Below are 12747 nucleotides of genomic sequence, written 5' to 3'. Positions count from 1 at the left end.
ACGATGACCTAAAACCTATGAGATGCAGGAAAAGCAGTTCTAAGAGGGAAGTTTATAGCAATACAATCCTACGTCAAGAAACATCTCAAATAAACAATGTAACTTTACACCTAAAGCAATTAGAGAAAGAAGAACAAAAAAACCCCAAAGTTAGCAGAAGGAAAGAAATCATAAAGGTCAGATAAGAAATAAATGAAAAACAAATGAAGGAAACAAGAGCAAAGATCAATAAAGCTAAAAGGTGGTTCTCTGAGAAGATAAACAAAATTGATAAACCATTAGCCAGACTCATCAAGAAAAAAAGAGAGAAGACTCAAATCAACAGAATTAGAAATGAAAAAGGAGAAGTAACAACTGACACTGCAGAAATACAAAGGATCATGAGAGATTACAACAGCAACTATATGCCAATAAAATGGACAACCTGGGGGCTTCCCTGGTGGTGCAGTGGTTGAGAGTCCACCTATGAGTCCATATATGACAAGAAAAAAAGAAAAAAGACAACCTGGAAGAAATGGACAAATTCTTAGAAAAGCACAAACTTCTGAGACTGAACCAGGAAGAAATAGAAAATATAAACAGACCAATCACCAGCACTGAATTTGAAATTGTGTTTAAAAATCTGCCAACAAAAAAAGCCCAGGACCAGATGGCTTTAAACACAAATTTTATCAAACATTTAGAGCACAGCTAACACCTACACTTCTCAAGCTCTTACAAAATATAGCAGAAGGAGGAACACTCCCAAACTCATTCTACGAGGCCACCATCACCCTGATACCAAAACCAGACAAAGATGTCACAAAAAGAGAAAACTACAGGCCGATATCACTGATGAACATAGATGCAAAAGTCCTCAACAAAATACTAACAAACAGAATCCAACAGCACATTAAAAGGATCATACAGCATGAACAAGTGGGGGTTATTCCAGGAATGCAAGGATTCTTCAATATATGCAAATCAATCAATGTGATAAACCATAATAACAAATTAAGCGATAAAAACCATATGATAAACTCAATAGACACAGAAAAAGCTTTTGAAAATTCAACACCCATTTATGATAAAAATTCTCCAGAAAGTACCTGGACTCCCCAGTAACTCTCCAGTAAGAGGGAACTTACCTCAACATAATAAAGGCCATATATGACAAACACACAGCCAACATCATTTTCAATGGTGAAGAACTGAAACCATTTCCACTGAGATCAGGAACAAGACAAGCTTGCTCACTCTCACCACTATTATCCAACATAGTTTTGGAAGTTTTAGCCACAGCAATCAGAGTAGAAAAAGAAATAAAAGGAATCCAAATAAGAAAAGAAGATGCAAAGCTGTCACTGATTGCAAATGACATGATACTATACATAGAGAATCCTAAAGATGTTACCAGAAAACTACTAGAGCTCATCAATGAATTTGGTAAAGTAGCAGGATACAAAATTAAAGCACAGAAATCTCTTGCATTCCTATACACTAATGATGAAAAATCTGAAAGAGAAATTAAGGAAACACTCCCATTTACCATTGCAACAAAAAGAATAAAATACCTAGGAATAAACCTACCTAAGGAGACAAAAGACCTGTATGCAGAAAATTATAAGACACTGATGAAAGAAATTAAAGGTGATACAAACAGATGGAGAGATGTACCATGTTCTTGGATTGGAAGAATCAATATTGTGAAAATGACTATACTACCCAAAGCAATCTACTAGTTCTGTGAAAAATGGCATTGGTAGTTTGATAGGGACAGATGCAATGCAATCCCTATCAAACTACCAATGAATTTTGCACAGAACTAGAAGGAAAAATTTCACAATTTTTATGGAAACACAAAAGACCCTGAATAGCCAAAGTGATCTTGAGGAAAAAAACACAGCTGGAGGAATCAGGCTCCAGGTCTTCAGACTGTACTACAAAGCTACAGTAATCAAGACAATATGGTACTGGCACAAAAACAGAAATACAGATCAATGGAACACGATAGAAAGCCCAGAGATAAACCCACACACATATGGTCACCTTACTTTGAAAAAGGAGGCAAGAATATACAATGGAGAAAAGACAGCATCTTCAATAAGTGCTGCTGGGGAAACTGGACAACTACATGTAAAAGAATGAAATTAGAACACTCCCTAACACCATACACAGAAATAAACTCAAAATGGATTAAAGACCTAAGTGTAAGTCCAGACACTATAAAACTCTTAGAGGAAAACATAGGAAGAATACTCTTTGACATAAATCACAGCAAGATCTTTTTTGACCCACCTCCTAGAGTAATGGAAATAAAAACAAAAATAACAAATGGGACCTAATGAAACGTAAAAGCTTTTGCACAGAAAAGGAAACCAGAAACAAGACAAAAAGACAACCCTCAGGACTGGAGAAAATATTTGCAAACGAAGTAACTGACAAGGGTTAATCTCTGAATTATACAAGCAGCTCATGCAGCTCAATATCAAAAAAACAAAAAGTTCAATCCAAAAATGGGCAGAAGACCTAAATGGAAATTTCTCCAAAGAAGATATACAGATTGCCAACAACATATGAAAGGATCCTCAAAATCACTAATCATTAGAGAAAGGCAAATCAAAACTACAACGAGGTATCACCTCACACTGTTCAGAATGGCCATCAACAAAAAATCTACAAATGGGCTTCCCTGGTAGCGTAATGGTTGAGAGCCCACCTGCCAATGCAGGGGACATGGGTTCATGCCCTGGTCCAGGAGGATCCCACATGCCGCGGAGTGGCTTGTCCTGTGAGCCGTGGCCTCTGAGCCTGTGTATCCGGAGACTGTGCTCCGCAATGGGAAAGGCCACAACAGTGAGACGCTCGAGTACCGCAAAAAAAAATCTACAAACAATAAATGCTTGAGATGGTGTGGAGTACTGGGAACCTTCTTGCACCGTTGGTGGGAATGTAAATTGATACAGCCACTATGGTGAACAGTACGGAGGTTCCTTACAAAACTAAAAATAGAACTACCATATGACCCAGCAATCCCACTATTGGGCATATACCCTCAGAAGACCATAATTCAAAAAGAGTCATCTACCACAAAATTCATTGCTGCACTATTTACAATAGCCAGGATATGGAAGCAACCTAAGTGTCCACTGACAGATGAATGGATAAAGAAGATGTAGCACATATACACAATGGGATACTACTCAGCCATAAAAATAAAAGAAATTGAGTTTTTTTTAATGTGGTGGATCGACCTAGAGTGTGTCATACAGAGTGATGTAAGTCAGAAAGAGAAAAACCCATACCGTATGCTAACATATATATATGGAATCTAAAAAAAAATAGTTCTGAAGAACCTAGGGGCAGGACAGGAATAAAGACACAGACATAGAGAATGGACTTGAGGACACAGGGAGGGGGAAGTTTAACCTGGGACGAAGTAAGTAGCATTGACATATATACATTACCAAACGTAAAATAGATAGCTAGTGGGAAGCAGCCTCATAGCACAGGGAGATCAGCTCGGTGCTTTGTGACCACGTAGAGGGGTGGGATAGGGAGGGTTGGATAGGGAAGGGGGAAGGGAGATGCAAGAGGGAGGGGATATGGGGATATATATATATATAGATATATATATAGAGAGAGATATATATATATATTTACGTATAGCTGATTCACTTTGTTATACAGCAGAAACTAACACAACATTGTAAAGCAATCATACTCCAACAAAGATGTTTAAAAATAAAAATCTTTATGGCAGCGGTGATTGGGTGGTGAAACTATCTCTACTGTGCATTGTTTTTTCTAATATTCTCTACTGCCAACTTTTTCTTTAATGAATATCAAAAATTTTATTTTTGAGCAAAAAACAAAACCAAAAAAATGCAAACAAAGACAACATATTTGCATCACTGACTAGGACAATGTCAGCTGTTTCCCAAGGCCCAGAGGGAGAGGGGTAGACCCTTGTGCAGCATGGATTGCAGGCCCCCACTTCTCCCAGTACAGCTACTTCTCTGAGAAGCAGGTACCACTTTGATTATCTGAGGCAGGAGTGCTTTAGGAATGAAAGAATTAGGAACAGCTGGGGCAGATTCAGACCCATGACAAGCCTGCCCCTTCAAAGGCAGCTCAGAGGCAAGCAAGGTGAGCGAGGGTTCAGAGCAGAGTCAGAGCTTACAAATGGCTGGATTAAGCTAAAAATGTGCAAAAGGCATCTCTAGGGCACTACTAGGGCTTGGAGTGAGCAAAGAGCAGAATGTGGCATTTGACACCTGTGGACTAACCAGCAGCTGAGTACAAGCTGCAGGAGAAGAGTTCAAAGCTACAAAAGTGACTGTATTAGCCCATGAAAAGGCCTTTGCCATGGTTAGAAGAAAATCTTATTTAAAACTGGCAGCAAGGGATAGCATTTACAGCTAAGCCTTTCTTGGTTTTTATAATTTGTTTGTAATTTGTGTGCTGTAATTTACAAGTGTTGTTTTCTAACAATTATGATTTAATTTTACATAATGCAAGTTGTTTCCTTTTTTTAAAGGGAATATAAGAGAAACTAGAAGAATTGGCCCCTGGCTTGCATTTGCTTGGCCAGATGGATTAATTATCATGAGCCTTGGTTTTCTTTTATGGGGATCAGGTCATTCATTTAGGCAATATTTGTTGCTCCTCTCTACTCCAGACACTGTATTTGGCACTGAAGGTCCATGGTAAATAAAATAGATGAGCTCCTTGTGTTTCAGAGGACCATTGGGAAAAGCAGAGAATTACCAGCCAGTGGGATGAGTATCATGGGGGGTGAAGGAGGCTTCCCATGGGTGACATCTCATCCAAGACCAGAAAGTGCATGGCATATGTGAAGAGCTGAAAGGGGTGTTTTCTGTTTGGCCTGAGCATAGAGGAACATGTCATGCTGTGCCTTGTCATCCATTCTGGACTTTACCCTGCAAGGTTTGGGAAAACATTGCAAGCTTTTAAGCAAGAGAGTCATACAAACAAATTTATGTTTCAAAGTTCTCTCAAGGGCATATGAGGGAGGAGACCAGCTAGTGCACTCCGGCAGAAAGTCAGGGGAGAAATGCCAGCAGATGGGCCCAGAGCTTTGTCCGTGAGGATCAAAAGAGAGACAGGATACAGGTTGTAAGAGGAAGAGGGAATGAAGGATGTCTCCCAGGTTTTCGACTTTGATAACTGGGAGAAAGGTGGTGCCATGATCTGGGGAGAAATGAAGAGCAGATTTGGGAGAGAGAAAATGGTGATTTCTGTTCCGAACATACTGATTTTGAGAGATCTGTGATGCATTTAATTTGGGAAGTCCCGGTTAAATTGTGGAGCTGATAACAAGTCTGAAGCTCAGGATGGAGATCTAGTCTGAAGACAGACTTGGTAAACATGAGCAGATAGACACATGTGAATGAAACCACCCAGGGTACTTAGATGGAGAAGAGGATCCATGGCAGAATCCTGACAAATACCAACATTTAAGGGACAACAACAAGAAGAGGAACTCAAACAATCACTGAAGCAAAGTGGTCAAAAAGATAACAAGAAAATTTTGTGGCTGCAGTCAAGGAACTCAGGGAGGAAGTGGTAAAAGGAAATAATGAAAAATGAAATAATGCAAAAGCTGAGAATTATCCACTGAATACAGCCACCAGGGGCTATTGGTAAACCTGGTGAAAGCAATTTCTGTGAAATGATGAGGGTAGACCCCAGACTGCAGTGGATGAGGAGTGAATGTCACACAATGAAAAAGAAACAGCCATTGTAGGTGATTCATTCAATAAATTCAACTGTGAAGTGGAAAAGGTAGGGAAATAGCTCAGGAGATTGTGTTTGTTTCCTAGGACTGCCATAATAAGCGACTACAAACTAGGTGGCTTAAAACAGCAGACAGTTATTCTCAAACAGTTCTGGAGGCCAGAAGTCCGAAATCAAAGCAACACCAAGGCCAATGACCCTCTGAAGTTTCCAGGGAAGAATCCTTCCTTGCGTCTCAAGTTTCTGGGTGTTCCTAGCAATGATGTGTGTCTCTTGGCTTGTAGCTAAAGCACTCCTATCTCCATCTTCACATGGCCTTCTTCCTTTTGTGTCTGTGTCTCTATGTCTGAATCTTCTTTCCTTTCTCTTCTAAAAGCACCAGTCATTGGATTTAAGACCCATCTTAATCCAATTTCTCAGTCAGCTCAGACTACATGACAAAATACCATAAACTGGGTGGCTTAAAAACAACAGAAATGTATTTCTCACAGTTCTGGAGCCTAGACATCTGAAATCAGGATGCCAACATGCTTAGGTCCTGGTAAGAGCCCTCTTCCAGGTTTCAGAAGGCCAACTTCTTGAAAGAGGGCAAAGAAGGTGGAAAAAGGGCAAGCTAGCTCTTTGGATTCTTCTTATAAAGGCACTAATCCTATTCATGAGGACTCCACCCTCACGGCGTAATTGCCTCTCAAAGGCCTCACCTCTGAATATCATCACATTAGGGATTAGATTTTCAACACATGAATTTTGGGGGGCATACAAACATACAGTCCAAAACATCCAGTATGAGCTTATCTTAACCTAACTAATTACAGCTGCAAAGACCCTTTTACCAAATAAAGTCACATTCTGAGATTCCAGTAGACATGAATTTCGGAAGGACACTATTCAACCCAGTACAGAAATACGCAAGGGAAGTGATTTTTATTTGTTTGCTAATTTGAAAACCCATGTACCCAAAAGATGACAACTATTTCATAAGAGGTTCTTGCAAAACTTTATGAATTTTACACCAGATCTGAAACTCGTGAAGAAAATCATCCCTGAGGGGTAAAAATGGTAAGGCCATAATAACTTAGCATAATTTCTTATGGATCTCAACAACTGTTTTAAATCTTTTGAAATTACAGTAATGTAGACAAGACACCTGGGATAGAATAGAATAAGATTTTGTATTTTATTCATTTCCAGATTTTCTGTAGGATAGTGTGATTTTAGAGTAATCCATTTCCATGAAGAATATTTTGGCCACATGTTTACAAATCACCAAAAAAGAACAATATGGTTTACATACTGTTTAAATAAATTGACCATTTGAGGAGTATATCATGTAGTTACAGTTTGTTATCATTTTATTAGGACTAAAATAATTAACTTTTATACCTCATTTCCTCATGTCATGACTAAAACAAAATAAACAGGTCAAAAACAGATCCCTTACCTTGAAAAAGAAAACAGACAAAATTTCAAGGCCAGTGACACAAAAACTATCTGAAATAGAGCTCATTCTCTCTTTATTGAGTTTCTGTTAGAAGAATTAGAATTCTGAATATTAAATTCACATTGGTGACAGCTATTCAAATAATCAGGAAATGCAAAAAGGATAATTCTTATATATCATTTTCACTCCTGCCTCCATCCTTTATAGCTGTAACTAAAATGCAGCAATCTAAAAATACATACATGTTATTCTGGTGCCAATAGAATAACCGTGATTTTTGTTTACTCTTAGTTTCTTCCTGAAGGCAAAAATGCAAAAAACAAAAAACCTGAAAGGAAACTCCTGCAGACTCTGACCCGTAGTCTTTGACTTTTCCAGTGATACGATCCACAGACTGGAGCATAGACACTCTATATGTTTCATTTCAGGTTGGATGAAGAAATAATTGTGAAGTGCTTTGTAAACGATCACCTGCTCTTTTCCCCTTGTGGCAAAAACTCAGCATCCCACTGACTGTACACACTAGCACATGACTTCTCAAAGCCTGCTCTGAAGGCTCTGCATGGGCGTCTCTCAGCGCCACATGTGGGGCTCACCAATACCTTTCTGTGATGGTCAGTGGAGCTTGGAACTGAATACTGCCCACTTTGCCCAAGCTTGTCATCACACACTCTAATCACTGCCCTTCTCCATTATTCACTGATCTTCTGAACCACAGCAAAGGAACAATAATAGTTATAAATAACATTCAATTCCCCAAAGACCCCAGAAAAGTGTATTTCTATCTCCAAGGAAATTCTAGGCTGAATGCTATCTAGGTTTAATGTCTTCTTTCTTCACAGGGTAAAGTTATTTTGGTTCATTCCTTAACAAGCTCATGTTTTATAAATTTATATGTATATAGAGACTTATGGTATACTAAAATTAACTCATTTTTCTTTTGCATGAGTCAGAAACCAACATAGAAATAGCCTCTCCATTGGTTCAACAAGTAACATACCAATTATGTGCCAGGCACTATGATTGGCATTTAGGTGTACAATGATCAGCAGAAAAGCAGTGGTCTCTGCCCCCATGGCAGTCTGGTGAGGAAGACATATAATAAGCAAATAAGTCCATAAATAGAGTGTTGCAAACTCTGGAAAATTCTACAAAGGTAAAGAACAGGGATTTGTGAGAGCATAGAAGAATATAGACAACATGAAGTTTCCGTGAAACAATGACCATAGAAATGAAATCGCATGGAAGAGTAGAAATCTTCAGTAAAGTGCAGAGGGGAAAGTATTTCAGGTATAGAGACAGGTACACACAAAGGTGAGAAGAGAACATGATGCATTCAAAGAAATGAACAAAGTCAATATATACATCACAGGAAGTTTAGGAAGGTGGTGAGAGAATGTTGGGAGGAAAGGATTTGGGTTTTATCCTAATAACAACGTGAAGTCATTCAAGGGTTTTGAGCAGGATATTGATATGATAAAGTTTATGTTTTTAAGAGATTACTTGGGTGGCAATGAAAATGGCAGATTATAGAAAGTGAGGAATGAATGTCTGGGAGATCATTTAGGAGGCAACAGCATCAGTCCGAGCAAGCAATAATGATAACTTTGACCAGAGTGATGACAGTAAGAAGGAGAGTTGACAGGATTAGATTTGTTCGAGAATGATATCTAGATTCCTGGCTTCTGAACTTCCATGAACGATGGCACCACTCACTATGGTAAGGGTGACTGAAGGAGGTTGCAGATATCTTCATAAGTTGGGTTTGGGGCATGTTGTCTTTGGAGTCCTTGTGAGGCTTCCTGGTGAAGATATCAAGTAAGCCAAATACACAGGTCTGAGATTCTGGAGAGACTCATTCAAACTGGAAATATGAATTCGAGGGTCATTGATACATAGATGATAACCGTGGCAAAGAGATCAAATACAGGATCAGAAGAGAAAGAATTCTGGAAAGAAGCTTTAAGGAACTCCAATATTTAAAGACTGGGTAGAGTAAAATGAGCCAGCAAAAGAAGTCTGAAAAGGGCAAGAGGGAATAAAACCTCAGGAGAATGGCTTTATTTCAGAAGACAAGGAAAAAGATTGTTTTAAGAACAGAATGATTCGCTGTTGTGAAATCAACTGAGGAATCAAGTATAATGCAGGCTGAACAGTATCCTTTAAATGCCAGGCCCTAAGGATGATTGGTGGACTTAGCAGGAGCTATTTCAAGAATGATGGGGGTAGAAGCCGGATTGAAAGGGGTAAGGAGTGTGTAGGAAGTGTGTTGTTCAACAAAAATTTGCTATTTTATGAGCCTCTCATATGTATGCTCATTATCTAACAGGATGTGGCAATTATGTATGAATAATATTCAGTTGCCTGGTTATGCTGTAGGTTTGTTGTTGATGAAAGAAAGAGAGAAAGAAAGAGGAAGGAAGGAAGGGAGGGAGGGAGGGGAGGGAGGGAAAGAGGGAGAGAAGAAGGGAGGGAGGGAAAGACATTAAATTAACTCAATGGCAAAAAGTGACAACTGCAAATGGAAATGCTGGCAAGTGATCTAAGGGTACTAGCATTACCTTCCATTTAAGACTCAGGGGTAAGATTTCACCCAAAACAGTGGTAACATGAAATACTTCACTGCATTGGAAGAGCAGACATTTACCTGACACAAATTCTGTCTTGTGAAACACTCTGCAGCTTGTTAAGTAGTATGTTCTAAGGTGTCTCTCCTCAGCATGGCCAATTAAAGAAAGGAAGAAAAGGCCTTTTACAATTAAGAGATATGCTTGCCTCCAGAATTATTTTGCTTTTATCACATTAACTTAACAAACATTACATTAAACTTACAGTCACCTAGTAAAAGGTCTTTTGGGGTAGAATTCTAATTATTTTTATTCACTGTGCACAAGTATGGCACGTGATTTAAAAGAAAATATTCACATTTTAAAAAACCTATATTTTGTCCATCATAATTTCTCCTTCAATTCATGGTCTAAATTGCATTAGTCCTTCAAGCCCCACCTCACATCCTCCAGCTCAATCCCCTCCACTGATTTAATCCTGCCTTCAACCACTAGGTCTTCTGCTACTCTTGAGGTTCCTCCAATATCATTTTCCTCTGGGACACTCTCCAACTCTCAGTTTCCCCTTTTTCCCATCTCCCACTGTCTAGCACCAGTTGGAGGAATGATTCACACTTTCCCAACACCCCAAAGCCCTAGAGTAGAGAATGAACTTTTTAGTCATAAGTTTTATGGGACAAAAGAGTGGAACACTGCTTCCAGGAAGCTCGATAATAAGGATCTGTCCTGAGTGTCCCCTATACACCCTTATATCTCTAGGTAAACCAATCAGTCTACACATAATAGGTAACATTCATTCATTTCCTCCCAACTTCTATTAGCAGTTCTCTCTTTTATACTTTAATATTCTTATAAAGACCCATTTGAGCAGATACCCATCAAACTAAAACATAAAAGTAAATGCCAACAGAGGAACTGAGTTCTAATAATCTAGATCCTTACAAATTTTAGACTTTTTGAACCTCTCACAGTGAAGGGAAAGAACTTTCAGAAGACAGTTTCTCTTTCACCAGGAGGGCTAAGAAATAGTAGTGCTGGGAGATTATATGGAGGAGAAGTGAAACAAAGCAGAAAGAGTGAGAAGAGACTGCATTGTCTGGTCCAGTTCTCCTGGCTCCTCCCTCAACTGGTCTTCACTGAAACAGAAGAATCAAAAAAGGCTGAGAAAACTAGTTTGTTTCTAAAAGTAACAATAGTAACCTTCTAAATTTTATTTGAGCATTTACTGTTTCCTCAATCCCAAACTATGGTATATTAGATGTGTTGCATTTGCTCACATATTTTTTTTCAACATCAATTCACGTATTGACCACTTTTTGGAGCCAACAATTGTAAGGAAAGAATAAAATCTGTGACTCACCACCAAGACTTTCATTAGTCTTCTTTCAGCCACCAGGATCCAGTTCCTATAAATAATCTCTTCCCTGATCCTGAGGACTCCCTGCTGTTTATTATAAATATGCAGTACTTTATATTTTTGTCGTCATTATTCTCAACTCTTCCATGCTCCAACCCTCTTGTTTTTCAGCACCGGATCTTTACCCTAAATGAACTCATCTTGCTGATATCCATATTTTTGTGCCTTCATTTCCCCCCATTATTTAGGGCAAAATCTTGCCATATTCTGTGATTTATCCTTTTCTCTCAATTTCCCAAATCCAATCAGTTATTAAGTCATATAATAATAGCAACCATCCTGTGAATTCCTATTGCCTACTAAGATGTGCTTATAAAAAATGGGGTCACACTGCATGCTGCTTTGCAAAGAAGTGAAGCTTTTTTGTTCTCTAATACTGCTCTGACTTTTCCTCATAAGCCCTATTTGAAAAGTAGCAGAAAAAAATCCCCTAAATATTAGTCCAGTCCAGCCAATAGGACAATTTAACTGGGTCCTTTAGATACATGCAGCCTCTTCCTCTTGGGATAAAAATATTTGATCTCTCATATATCTAACTGTTTCCCTCTGCTCTTCTCCCAGATGGCATCTTGGCAACATCTCCTCCTGGTGAGGTGTCTAAATGAGATCCTTGGACAGAACAGTGTACCCTCTGTTCTGCTCACTGGGTTGTCTTTTGAACTGGTGCCAATGAGTCAACACTGGTCTCATCTCTGGGAATTCTGGCTGCATCTGCTTTTGAAGTCTGTGATTTATAACTCAGGCCCAGTCATCTGCCTTGATGCTTTGCTCCCACTGGTGCTAGAGACCTTCTAATGGTTACAGTTTCTCCCATTGGCTGCTGGTTTAAGCTCGTCACTTGGAGCCTCTGTGGTGGGTCACCACACCCCTACAGAGACTGTACCAATGGGAGGACCACAATGGCTCTCTGCTCAACTGTTTTCTGTGGCTCCACCATGGTCATCTGGGACATTCTGTTTCCAGTTCACAGCACACAGAAATCAAAAACAGCTCAGAAAAAGTCAACTCTGGCTTTCCTTCTACCTCAACAAGCTACAAAGATGGAGTTACTTTGGTTGAGCACCACCTACACTCTTAGACTCCACAGAATCAATCATTCCTCCAGGGGAAAGAGATCCACCCAGGGATCCCTACCCCTGGCCCTCCTGCCTCCCTCCATCTTCCTCTTCCCATAACCTCTGGAACTGCAGAGGTCAAGTCCACTGCCCACTTTTCTTCCTGAGTGGATAGAGCCTCCCTTATATAAAACACCAATTCAGCCATGCTTGCCTCTTGATTTGTTAAGGTGGAAAATAAAGAAATTTTTACCTCCCTCCACCAAAGCCTGTTCTATAAATGCAGTCTTAATACAAAATTTTATTTTGGATACCAGATGCTGGAGTAATACTTGTTTTTGCTTTCCATCCCTGCTGTAAGTACAACTCCCTACACACACACACACACACACACACACACACACACACACACACACACACGCACGCACACAGGAAATGCATGGTATGAGTTGGCTAGAGAGGCCATCATGTGCTAAAAAATGCAAAAAGGACAGGCACATTTGTATTTGTTTCTCAAAATATTGCACA

At 39.3% G+C, this 12747-nt stretch overlaps 1 long non-coding RNA gene across 1 annotated transcript in view; it reads right to left on the bottom strand.

The window, feature by feature from the left end:
* Positions 1-11847, bottom strand: part of LOC137202815 (uncharacterized) — a 32326-nt gene extending 20479 nt beyond the window's left edge. Inside the window, exon 1 of the long non-coding RNA XR_010932795.1 lies at positions 11108-11847. This is a non-coding gene — a long non-coding RNA (uncharacterized lncRNA). The remainder of the gene's footprint in view (positions 1-11107) is intronic.
* Positions 11848-12747: the final 900 nt, after the last annotated feature.

The sequence above is a fragment of the Pseudorca crassidens genome, chromosome 11 (assembly GCF_039906515.1).
Source record: "Pseudorca crassidens isolate mPseCra1 chromosome 11, mPseCra1.hap1, whole genome shotgun sequence".
NCBI classification, from domain to species: Eukaryota; Metazoa; Chordata; class Mammalia; order Artiodactyla; family Delphinidae; genus Pseudorca; species Pseudorca crassidens.
This window is presented reverse-complemented; position numbering and strand designations above follow the sequence as displayed.